Source organism: Wolffia australiana, chromosome 19 (assembly GCF_029677425.1).
Source record: "Wolffia australiana isolate 7733 chromosome 19, ASM2967742v1".
In the NCBI taxonomy this organism is placed as follows: domain Eukaryota; kingdom Viridiplantae; phylum Streptophyta; class Magnoliopsida; order Alismatales; family Araceae; genus Wolffia; species Wolffia australiana.
In genome coordinates this window covers 4,049,634-4,063,144 of record NC_135853.1, presented here as the reverse complement: position 1 = coordinate 4,063,144, position 13,511 = coordinate 4,049,634, and positions in this window count along the sequence as shown.

Here is a 13,511-nt window from a genome sequence, read left to right as displayed (position 1 = left end):
AAGCAAGCTTACCTGAGTTTGAATATGAGATTGATCCTGTGAGAAAATACTACATCTTCATTGAGAAAGTAGATAACCTATTTGTGTATGGATGAAGACCAGTGGCAGCATTATCACTCTCATTGTTATTTATGCAGAGGACATTTTACTAATTGAGAGTGATGAAAGAATGTTATCCTCATGAAAGAAATTACTTTCAAGGATCTTCAATATGAATGTATTTGGGAGATTAAATCTTTGTGTTGGAAATACAGATCAAAAAGATATGTTAAGAATGTTTTGAGGATTCTCCAATTCCATGAATGTAAAAACTCAAAGTTAGGGTTAAAATGAGGTCTTTGATGGTTTGAGTATAATCAGTAAAATGTAAAAAAATGTTAATCACGTAATAATTCTAGATAGCGACTGATTATGGATCATCTCTAGAGGAAAAATATCTTAGGGATTTAACTATCTCTAGACAATGATTTGGGTATGCGATAGTGATGCAATTAAGATGGTGATATGAGAGTGATGTCGGATGTCGTCCAGGACGTCGTCCGGTCGACACCACATATGATGGTTCGGTGCTGATAAGAGGTAGTGGTATCGAACGTCGACGGTATCGTCGTCCGACGAATGCAACCCTAACAGGTTATGTAACTATGATGCGAAGATGAAGGCCTACGTGTTGTACGTGCAGGCTCTAACTCGAGGGGGCGCTGAGCTCCAAGCTTGGACGGGGTCGACGGGTGATGGCGACGATGGCCTCTCAAACCTCGTCGGAGTGACGAAGGTGTCTATGGCTGAACGGATTCTATCCGTAGGGCTCGCACGTAACGGACGTACTCGTCTGTACTGGTAAGACACTCACAGAGTTGTAGTTTTCTCTCAATTTGCCTCTCTCACCTACCTAGCCAGAGCGCGGTGGAGTCGAGATGAGAGTATACTGCAAAAGGTAAACAAACGAGCTTCAGGAGAGGACAACATACCTCGTCGGCGTGGCTCATGGTGCAGAATTTTGTCGAAGTTGATGGCGATTTGGAGCGGGTGGAGTGGAGAGACGCCAAAGAGCGATCAGTGGCTCGACGAGCAAACGATGAAGTCAGAGCTACTGGTAAAGATCGGAGTAAGAGGGATCGCGGTCGGGGCCGAGATGATCTGGCTCAAGTGTAGTGCTAAATTCCGGGTGCACCCTTATGGGCAGGTTGTGCGGGCAAATTCAGCCAGGCAACACGAGCTATAGATGGGCGCGTCGACAACATGCAGGTTGACCTCAGGGCGGTGGCCAAAATTGGTGGCAGACAATCAGGGAGTCACAAGGTAAAAGGCGATCTTTCCTTGGTCATTTTGAGTGACAAGAGGAGCACTGATTGTTCGGAGAAGGTACCCCAGCTATTGGCTAGGAGTCACCACTGATCAGTGTTGTAGTGATGCGCTGGGTGTCCACAGCCAGAATTGCAGATAAGAGCCTTGTTCTGCGGATGTGGGTCGTCGTTCAGGTCCCGGGGAATTCCCTCTCGAATGATGGGTCACCGCCGCTCACAACCTGAACAGTCAGCACCGGTAGAACTCCAATCAAATGGTAGAAGTCCGCCAAGAGGAGCCAACCTGTTGGCAGTAGGCCGATCAAGCAGCCAAGTCCATCGGGAGAAGTCAGACCATCAACCAAACTCCAGTTTTAGGACCCGCGCAGCGGATTTGATCGCCCAAATCAGGAATCTGAAGTTTCTAATTGCAAGGCAAATTCCTGATTATGTCGATTCCAATTTCGTTAGGAAAGTCCGCTCATCAACAGATCACAAGATTTTGGACCCACGCGGCAGGTTTGACCATCCAAATCAGGAATTCGACAATTCCTGTAAGCGGCGGCCGCTAGAAGAATTAGCACGCCGGAAGAGGCTTGTGTGGGGTGAGGTTGGTCATATCTACACTGTTTGTCGCCAGGGAGTGACCATTTTTTGTTTGCTGGTGATTCGTGCTACGCCAAGAGGTCGTGGCTGACGGAGGTGGTCGCCAGGGACCTCCTGCTCTGCGGTGGAGTGCTTGGACAAAAAGGGCGTCTCGACCGTGAGATTCTGTCACCCAAGAGGAGGGTGAAAAAGAAGCTCTCGATTGAGTAGAAACCTGAGGGGCAAGGGGTTTGATTCCCCTTCCCAATTCTTCCTTCTTCCCTCCCGTTCCCTCTTCCTCCTCCCTCTGTGATCTTCTCTTGAGTGAGGAGGGAGATCAAGATAGAAACTCACAAATTGATTCTTCTCTTCTTCCTGGTCTAAGCATTAGGGCGCCCCCCCCTCTTCCCTTATCAAGGGGAAAGGGATGGGCCCTTAAGTGGGTCCACAAAAGGAACAAAAGATCCATTAGGGGGCCCTTATAGAATGGGCCCCCATTACACATAGAAGGGGTTGAGGTAATTTGAAAATAAAACATGGGAAAGAAAGGCCCCTTCCCATGACGATAAAACGCAGGTGCGAGACGTGTTGCGGTGCAATGAAAATGAGACGATGAATACGAACAAAACATAAAACACGAGAAAGAAAGAAGAAACAAAACACGATAACTCGAGCAATCTCATCCGAGCTTCAACGAAGGCGACGGGCGGCGCGGACGACGTCGTCGACGATCTCCGTTGGCGTGCACCATCAGAGAATGTTGGTACTAATTAGTTAATTAGAATATGATGGCTGATAATAGATGTAGTATGGCACGAATAGGGAGAAGGGAATTGAGGGAGTAAAATTTACGAAGAAGTAAGGAGAGATGCTTATATTGGTAATAAGGTGAGTAAATTAATGATATAGGGTTTATAATATTTTTATGGAGAATAGAACAAGGGATGAGATGGTGATGAGTTACACGATATGTGATGATGATGAAGGATGATGATAAATTGGAAAAGCGTTTAATAAACGTGACGCATCTAACTAACAGATGTGTTGAAGTATTCCTAAGGTAAAGCAGGAGACTAACCAATCTAAATAAATTTTATGATGCAAATCAGCCTCCCTACTCTCTGCTTACATTCTTAAAGCACTTAGGGCACCAAAGAGCCTTGACAGATATTTAAAAACCTTACCATCTTGTTATCAGCCTGTCTAGGAGTAAGTGAGTTCAAAGACATTTTTAGCAAATATATGGGGCTCATATAATAGATCTAGCAATAAGGATGGATAGAAGAGAGAAATATACAGCTTCCCCCATAATTTCAGCTTGATTGATCTCTTGGATCATCAGACATCATTCCTTGAAGTTGGATGATTTGTAGCCATTAATTTACACCAAATTTTATCTCTTCATGTGTTGGTCACTACAACTACATCGCTTTAAGGGTTTTGACTTTAGCTCAGCATTAAATGCAATATTTTGACTTTAGCTCAGCATTAAATGCAATATTTCTAAGATATGGCGGACGTGGCAGCGCCACTGGCTTGAGATGGTTCAAGTCACACGTTGGCATATAGGCTGAGGCAACATTAGCGCGTGGTACGATACCTGGCATGCTGATGAGCCACTCGCTTGCCACCCACAGTTCGTACCACACCGAGTGAGTCTCACTGTGACCCAATTGCTTAGAGGCAACACGCCACACCTGTGGGAGCAGCATGGTCTCCCCTTGGACGCACTACCCGAGGTCCAGACTACGCCAATTGACTCTAGTTCTGATTGTGCTATCTGGACACTCACACCCGACAGAGCCTACACATGCCGCTCCTCTTGGGAGCATTTCCGTGTGAAATCCCCCCCACAGCACTGGGGTCGCCGCATCTGGCATCCGGCGATCCATATGCGCGTCTCCTTTTTTCTCTAGAGACTCCTACACCGCCGCCTCCCGACTAATGACCAAGTGACTCGTATAGGTCTTTCTCTCAGTTCCCGCTGCCATTGTTGTCCCACCCTCCCGCACACGGAGACGATGGACCACCTTTTCTTCCATAGTGAGACAGCACTGGCATGTTGGCGCCTCATCACCGACCGCCTTCGTCCTCTGACCCCGTCTGAGTGGTTTGACAAGTTTATCCTCTCACCAACCCGCTCTACACGGAGCCCCATCCTCCACATCACCATAGCTTATCTTCTATGGGAGATTTGGAAACGGCAAAATTCTACTCGTTTTGCAAGTATGCCCATGCGCGTCGTGGACATCACGCATCGAGTTCAGCTGTGGCTTCGGCGCATTCATCATCTACTTCCCCCTCGAGTCGGTCGATCAGCACTCGCCTTTGACCTTCTCCGTTCCATCGGCATCCAGGTGACCCCTGCCCCCACCCGCATTCAGTATCGAGTTGTTTATTGGCTTCCACCGCCAATAGGCATTCTTAAATATAATGTGGATGGTGCGGCCAAAGGGAACCCGGGGCCAACAGGGGGAGGAGGTATCCTCAGAGACCATACGGGGAGTATACTCTTTGCCTTTTCTACTTTTTATGGCATACAAACTAATACAGTAACCGAGGCTATGGCGATTCGTGATGGTCTACTCCTTTGTGAGGAACTAAACCTTCACAATATCGTCGTGGAATCGGACTCACAGATATTAGTTGATATGCTTCATCTAGGTACATGCTCCCAGTGGCAACTCTACTGTGCGTGGCAAGACATCATGCGGTGCCGTTCTCACATAGCCTGCTTTCGTCACAAGCTGCGAGAGGGCAACCAGACAGCAGATGCCCTCGCCAACCACGGGTACATGCACGAACCCCCTCCTCTCTCTTTCATTCTTGGCAGGCGCTCCCTCCCACAGCTAGAGGCTGCTATCGCCTCGACCGTCTTGACATGAGCACCCTCCGCACACGACGCATCCTCGTGACACCAGGCCCACGGGATTGGAGGATTGCATGGAATGCTGGAGCTAGAGGCGTGGACAGCGCTCGCCTCGACTAGATCCTTCACCACGAACTTCCTCGATCCCACGTGATGAAGGAGAGGACACCTCCCACACTACATCATCATCGCGGGGCGGCTCCGGTGGGACAACGACGAGCACACTTCCCTGAGCGCCTGCGAGGTATCACTTATGTATCTTTTCTTTTCCTCAAATATGGGCGTGGGCGAGTGGGATCCGAGTGATATTTGGCCTATAAACATTGACAAACACTTCACTTTATAAATAAAAATCCCCTGGGTGGCGTCCAGGGCACAGATGGATCGGTCTGCGGGCACAACCCCTGGGGTTGGCCGTACCCAACACCGTGTTTTTTGCCAATTAAAAAAAAAAAATAATAATTAAAAAAATGCAATATTTGTCCAGTATTATCCCATGTCATGCCAGCATCCCTGTGAAAATAGTGTTGGGTTTTGGGGCTAATTTGGCGCATGGAAAACAACTTTCAATGGAACAAAAATTAAGGATAAAGTTAAAATTGACCTCTAAAACATATCACATGTAGTGGACCTTGTAGGGAACCTTTTTCACCTTCGACTTACTTCGTAGGAGAGTTTCTTCAAGATATTCACTTGTCCAACCTCTAGAAGTATTCACACAACTAGGCAATTGTTGGATCTCCTCTCCCTCATCTCCAACTTTTCTTGAAGCCCAAGTTGATCTTCTAAGCATCAACAATCACTTGTATAATGAGGGAAGAAAATAAAGAATGATGGGGGGGGGGTTCTAAGATCTGGCTGGCATGGGCACCTAAAATGGGTCCCCCCTTATTTAAACTTATTAAGATTTTTCAAAAAGCATATTATTAAGTATATCTACAAAGTCCTTAATTCTTGTGACCCTCTGGGCTCATATATCAATCTAGTTAATAACTTTAAGGCCCAATAACATTTCTTGAGCAACCCTAGTCCACTAGTATTGATGCATAACAGGGATAATTGGAGGATGCCTTCTTCAATATCCTAACTACTCTAGCTAGGGATCTAATTGATTTCTCTTCCATGAGTAAATTTCCTCTAATATCATAGGCATACAATGTGGTCTTAACTAATCAATCACCTCTGTGAAATTATTAATATATTGAAGCTAATACTTATTCGAATCCCATGTTTAGAGACCATTAAGTTGTAGTGAAAACATAGTCATCCATCCGCTAGATATCCTTGGTGTCTCTGGTCAACAGATTACTTATACAACCATGGTATGTGCAACTTAATTCAAGTTTAATATCATTGAGGGATTCATACAGATCACTACAGTGAGCTCTTTCTCCAAAGAGCACTCAACATATATCCTTAGGGTCTCTACACTAATGATAATAGAATTAGTCATCTTATAAGTAGGATCATATAGTGCTATTTTGTTCAGATAATTTGGTTCCATCTCGATTATCCACTGAATAGAAATATCTAGAATAAAATTTTAAAACCTAGTGATCACTCTATCAATCTCTTATCAGAATTCACTAGGTCCTGACATATTTATGGACTTCGTTATAACATCATATGGGAATAATAATGAATAAATACTTCTTTCAATGAAATTAAACAAAATATGGTGGTGTGATTGGCTGGACAGTCGTATAAAACCTATCAAATAGGACAATAGAGAAAATAAAAAAACAAATAATAGTTTAGTTATAATAAGTGTGTAATGTGGTGTTTTAGCGTGGACCACATCCACATGCTCTTCGTCAAGCGCCAATAAATATTGGACACGCAAGTGCCACGTGTACATGCAGTGTCATATATCTCATTGCACAAGGCATCAGTGTGGTTATTTTTGGCTTGTCAAACTAATAAATAAGGCACAATAGAGTCATTACATGTACCGACATCATACACATGATGTATTTGTTACGAATAAAAAATGGCATTTTTTTATTAGGCTATATCGCCACCTGTAATTAAAATAATAAGATGTGTCACATATGATTGCTCATTACGGCATTCTGAATTGTGATGCCATAATGTCATATTTTTAATGATTAGTTGACATCAATCATTAAAGAGAATAATGATCAACAAATTCACATGATGCAACAAGACTTATGCCCAAAAGTGAATAACCAAATTCGTAGGAAATTAAATGTAAGGCCAAAAAATATACGTAAATATTTTTTACGACTTAGAAAATCCATATATTAGTGAATATAATGTTGAGAAACACAGAAAATAAGCTTATGCAAATAAAAAATCAAAAAATCCCTAAAAATACTTTAGAATTGAAATATTGTTCTGAAACTGAATTTCATTACATTAGCCTTGATAACATGCATATATAACCAATTTAGTACAAATAAACATGCAAATATGGTCACTTTAGCCTATTAAAAATGTGGCTTACCAAACCACCCAATTAAATCCTTTCTACTCCCCTAGAAATGGCGTCCGGAGTCCCTTTGTGTCTTCCGTCACCTTCTGACCCAAAAAATATAAGCATAAAATATAAAAATTTCAACTACATCTCTAAGCATAAACCTACCCATGTAATGATAGACTCCCATATGATTTTGGAAAGAGCTGCTCGTCTTGGGGAATGAAGCATACGTCTCGCTGAGTATGATAATATAATTCACTCTCATTTCTTGTTATTCATATCAATCACTCCTAAGTGGTGGGCACTTAGCTTTTAGATTCCCCACTAACTTTTCTCCCACACGAAAATAAAAAGTAGTCTTTCTTCTCCACTCAATCAAGCATATAATATCAATTGTGTACAAATGAAAAAAGTGTGGTGAGGGTCCTATCTAACTAATTCTAAATAAATAAGAGAATTATGGATAGCTCAAAAGAATGGAAGTCTGTGATATCATCAAATTTAAATAAGAAAATTATGCTTTTATACTTATTTTTACCACATATATTTTGATTTGCGCTACCATTATTCACCATTTAGGGATAAAATGATAAATTTATGATTTATTTTCCCAACCTCTATTTTTAAATTTATTATGGATTTTTGAGACTAACCCCACTTGACTTCTTAGATTCAAGTGGATTTCTTACATCTTCTTGGAGTTTTATTTGAAAAAACAAGATTTGGGTAAATACAATGGTAGAATTAGGATACAAATTGGAGGAAAGGAGAAACCTAAGCCATCTAATACATAATTAGAAGAGGCCCAATACACAATAAGCCCACTTTAGAAGCCCATTCAAACATCCTTAAGGAACGGGTCAACTAAAGGCAAGAATTGTGGAACTAACCCACAATTTGAATTTGAAAGACGTATTTTCAAGTATGGGAAGGAGGGAACATGGGAACATGCTAGAAATCAAGAAATCTTAGCCCGTTAAACCCTTGAAATTAAATCCAATGGCTCGGATAGTTAGAGCACTTCTATTTATTCTTTCTCCCCTCTCTTTGTATCTCATCTTGGATTTATGCTCCCAACTTGTAGTCGAATGCCTAGTGCATCAGATTTATTTGATCCATTCTTGTTCTACAAGAGTGTAGGAGATGTATTTCAAGGGTGATGGAGATTCTTGGAGAAACATTACGAATTGGACCTTGGGGGAAGTGACAACAAGGTTTGTGATCTCCTGAATATTTGATTCAAATTTTCTCGCAAATTTCTCTATCTAAGGGGTAGCTTAGATTTCAAGATTTCCAATGTATCAACCACACTAAAAAAATGCTCATGTAGCAAAAATTATAGTATTTTTCATCTACTAGTTGGTTCTTTTGCAATTTCACCACGTGAAGTGTGGCCTACATTTCTATTTGTACTTAAAGTTTATTTTATGCCCTAAACCAATACCACAAAATTCTTAAAAATCATAATAAATTATTTGAAAAAATTAAATATTTTTTTTATTGATAATATTGTTGAATAGTTGTTGTATCCTTTAGTTGATTTCCTCTTTAGAAAATATTAAAAATCCATAAAAATATAAAATCGCATAAAAAAATTATTTGGAAATATATTTGAATTGTAATTTAGTCTCTCATTACATAATCCTTGTGGATTCAACCCTTACCCTAATCTAAGGAAAATTTTATAAATATTGTTGCATACATTAGAGCCTTAAATAGACTTATTCACCACATATTATGTTTTATCAAAAGAATTATGGAGGGCTCAAAAGAATATAGGTACGTAAGGGGCAAGAGATAAAGTGAATGATACTCAGGTAGCTTATTCTCAATTGTAAAGGAATAAGCAAAATAGACCATTAGGTTGTAAAGAGAAATTAGCAGAACAAATTTTTTTTTATGACATGGCAAACTAGATGGCATATCCATCTATGCATGAGATGATAAATCCACTGACTAAAAAACACTTCCTGTAAGTATATGCTTCAAAAATAAGAAAAAAACCTGGCATTCATCTGATGCTAGAAAGGAAACGATGAAATAAGATTAGAGGACGTAAATGAAAACAAAGAGGGGATAACAAGGAAAAGATATCGTGAAATAATATTATCAAAATGGGTAAGATGAGAATTAAACTATGGACTAATTGTTGGGTCTAGAGGCCTAGATCTGAATGAAGAACTCAAAACAATCTCAGCGAAAGTCTTTTACAAAATCATAATATCATCAATAAAAACATGAAATGAAGCACAGATTGTGTCCGTGATTTATCAGATCCTAGAACAAGATGGGTCAAGCTGCTAATTTGTGCAGCCTCTAGATGTATTCACGTGATCCTCGACAGGTTAAATCTCCTCCTTCACCTTGATGAGCTCAATTCAACCTCCGTTGTCGTTGTTCTGCCATCACGATTACATGTGGGATGGAGTAGAGGTGCGGGGAGAAGGGAGAAAAAGGGGAAGGTTCCTGAAAATTTCTGGCCTGGGATAATTTCATTCATGGCCTTCTTGTGTGTAACCCTCTAGGCCCATGTATCAGTCTAGTTAACAATTCTAATTAAATAACCTTTATTGGTCTTCCAAATTAAATAACTATATAACTTAATTAATGTTGAATTGATTTAGCCCAATTGGTAGGTTGATTCTCCAACTTGTGGGGTGGTAAGCTACGCCTCGTGCTCTATACGAAGGAGTGTGTATCAAATCACTCATAGAACCTGTTCCTTATCGGTTATCGTGTACGTATGGTCCCTCATCCACTTGATGCTCCTAGGATGAATTAGGGTATGGTCAACTGTCAAACCCTAATCAGTCATCTAAGTTAGTATTAATGCATTCGTAAATTATCAGAGAACTCTCATCTGGTATTTCAATACCTTGGCCAAAGACTTCATCGCATCGTCTTCCTTGAGTTGTCTCCTCTTATACCAAGAGTGAAAGGTCCCATCTTCACTATTCAATCATTTTTTTAAACTTGTTGATGCACTGAAACTAAGACTATTTTGAATCCCATGATTGGGAACTCGTAGGTCATAGCCAAAGTACAACTGCCCGTCCACAAGATATCTTTGGTGTCTTAAGTCTAAGGACCACTAATACAACAGTGACGTAAATCACTCTGATTGACGTTTTGGTATAATACCATCCAGGATTTGTACAGATCAATTTCATAAACTATTTCCACTAAAAATTACCCACTATCTATCCTTAGTGTCTATACTCTAGAGTGGTATTAAAAGAAGGATAGATAGTGGAGAAACTAAGGATAGATATTAAGGATAGAGTGGAAAGCAAGGTCAAGTGTAGAGCAAATCAGAACTGAAGGGGAGGTTTACAAGGCAGTCGAAATGACATTGATGTGGAAAAAGAGTACACCCTAAGAATGGATCCACAGTTGTGATTTAATTGCATTCGTTGGACCCGTTCAAAGGGGGATCAGGCAGTCAAGGGGTAATCTTGTCCTTCTTCACCCCCCCCCCCCCCAACCGTCCTTGTCAATAGGCTGGTAGAGGCTGACAATGAAAGGGACCACAGACTGATCCAGCAACTAGAGAGCTGCTGGATCAAGTATGATCCCTTGGAGAACCAAGAGAACCTCTCTCGACCCTTTAAAGGACGTTTGGGGGCTTAAAGGCCTATCTCTCATCTCAAGAAGAATTACGATGGCGGAGATCCCTTTCAAAGTTTGGAGAACTAGGCAGCATCATAACAGCTCCGTCGGTGTGCCGACAGCTCAAAGTGGCTTTAGGGAAGGGTAAGGAAGTGAGGACTCTACACCAGCAGGGAAGAGATGAAGGTGGGAAAGAACACACCTTAGTTAGGGGTTGGCGATTGGCATCCCCACCCCTGTTCCTTAGTTCAGGGCAGATCTCATAAGTTTTTGAGCTCAACCTGAATGAGAATCATTCAATTAGGATACTACATTACTCAAATTTGATTTGATTTAGAGAAGGCTCTTTGTTGAGTGTGTTCTTGTCTTTTGGCCTGCAAGGTGTCAAACACCCACAAGGTGTGGACAGAAACATCTCTATTTCATGAGATTTTTGTCTATTAAAAAATACTGAAAATAAATTTATTAGATATGTTTCTTATATAGAGTATATTATAATCTACCTAGGATAATTATAAATATAAAATTGTAAAAACACCTTAATATCCATCTTCCCTTTGCTCTTAATCTTTCTACCCTTATCTCCCTTTACCTCTATCTATATAATTAACCCTTCAACTTTTTTATGAATTTGATAACCCTTCTCATTTCTCTCTCCTCTTATTATTTTCTTCTTTTACCTAAGTTCTTCAAAAATCAAACAAGAATTCAATCTCCCTACCTATTTGTTTAACTCAAATATCTCAGATATTCTTCTTTTTTGTCTACTTAATTCTCTTACTAATTAAATAATCCTTATACTTATATCTCCTATTCTTCAAATCAAAGCATACATATACATCTTTATTCCACTCCAATCCATCACTCAAGTTATAATACTCACTTTCCCCCATCGTTATAATACTTCTTCTATCTCTTTTATTCTTCTTCCTACCTCTTACTAATTCAAATACTCTATAAACTAACTGCTTACACCTTATTAATATAACCTCTTATTTTCTATCTAACTAAAATCATATTATCAGTATCCTTACATCCACTTTCTGTTTTCCTTATAGTTTATTATTAATTAAATAATTAACCTCGTAGATCCTACAAATAATATTTTACCACTCTATCTATCTTACTATTCATCTTTGCTTCCTCCACTACCGATATTAACATCACCTATAACTATTACTACATGTCAAATATCTTACTCCTTTATTATTTCTAGTCTTTATAAATAGATATAAATAATATCTGAGATTATTTTTCTCATCCATCTAATATTTCCTCCACTTACTACTTATCCCTTCTTACATTCACTCCCTTTAGAACTATAACTACTGCTCCTTAACTATATCTCAGTTATTAAATTCACATTTAAAGGACAGTCCATGTGAAGACGACCTTTCTCTAACTATACATGTGATCAAGTTTTTTTATGATTATAATTTTATTTAATTTAGGCAAATTAAATTTACAACAACACAAAAATAAACTCACAATTTCCACCATCAAGCAGCTCAACACTACTCACTCAAGGATCCAAAGAAAGATGGATGCAATCCGTGCCCAGATGATTCATTTCATGGTCTTTGTTGATGTCATTATGATTCTGTATAATGCTTCCATTGCAAGGAATCATTGTGTTTCATCCATATCAAGTCCCCTAGAACCCAAAAATGGTACCAGAGCTAGGTTGTGCATTGATTTGGATGAAAGAAGACATCAAGATCATTCAAACTGAAGCACAAAAGTTACTTTTTTTCAATTTTTTGGTTCATGTACACTTAGACGCATCTTCAGTTCCATGCTTTGCTCTCTAGAGCTTGAATGGGGTGTATTCAGGGTGGTGGCCCGGCAGCCCCATGCGGCCAAAGCCAGCTAGTGACGGGGTGCTACGGCCTAGACCATAACACACTCATCTCATAACTGCAACCCAATGATAGGGCCTTCCATGAGTAGGCACCACGTAGCATGGATTGGGTCAAACACGATCCGCTATTGTAAAGCCCGCCCACGTTCAAATGTGGGCCTATGTTGTGGGCCCACAAAGGGCCACATTCTGCATGGCAGGTGTCACCTACACAACTCGCCTGCATGGCAGGTACCGCCTACACAACTCGCCTACATGGCAGGTGCCACCTAGGTGGGTCGCTAGCATGGCAGGCTCCACTTAGGTGGGCAACCAATAGGGCCCACACCACCTAGGCAGGCTGCTAGGGGGGTCCATGCTATTGGGGTGCAAGAATACTTCATCAAATTCAGAGTTTGGCATGGCGGTCAATCCCATTACAACTTGGCTATTCGTATTTTCCTAGGATGTAATATAGTCGGATGATATGGATTTCCCTGAAAAGTGTATTTATTGTGGATAAAATAATGTAGAAATAAAATTATGTTATTTGAAAGTAATTATATTAATCAAATAATTTAAAACTTAAATTATTTATTGGCTTATAAATTCCATAAAATCATGAGAAAATGTATTTGATGTTATTCATCAAAAAAATCAAGATTTAATTTGTTTGATGTCAATAGAGTTACTTAATTTAGGGATGCATATATGTTTTTAATAATTTAATGTAGTAGTTTTAAAGTTAAAGTAATAAATTCAATAACATTACTATAATTATTTGAAATTGTTTAAATGGTTGTTTCTTGATTTATTTTACATGATTGTCATGATTTATTTTAGCAAATATTTAATGTGATTATTTGACTTAAAGATTTAATG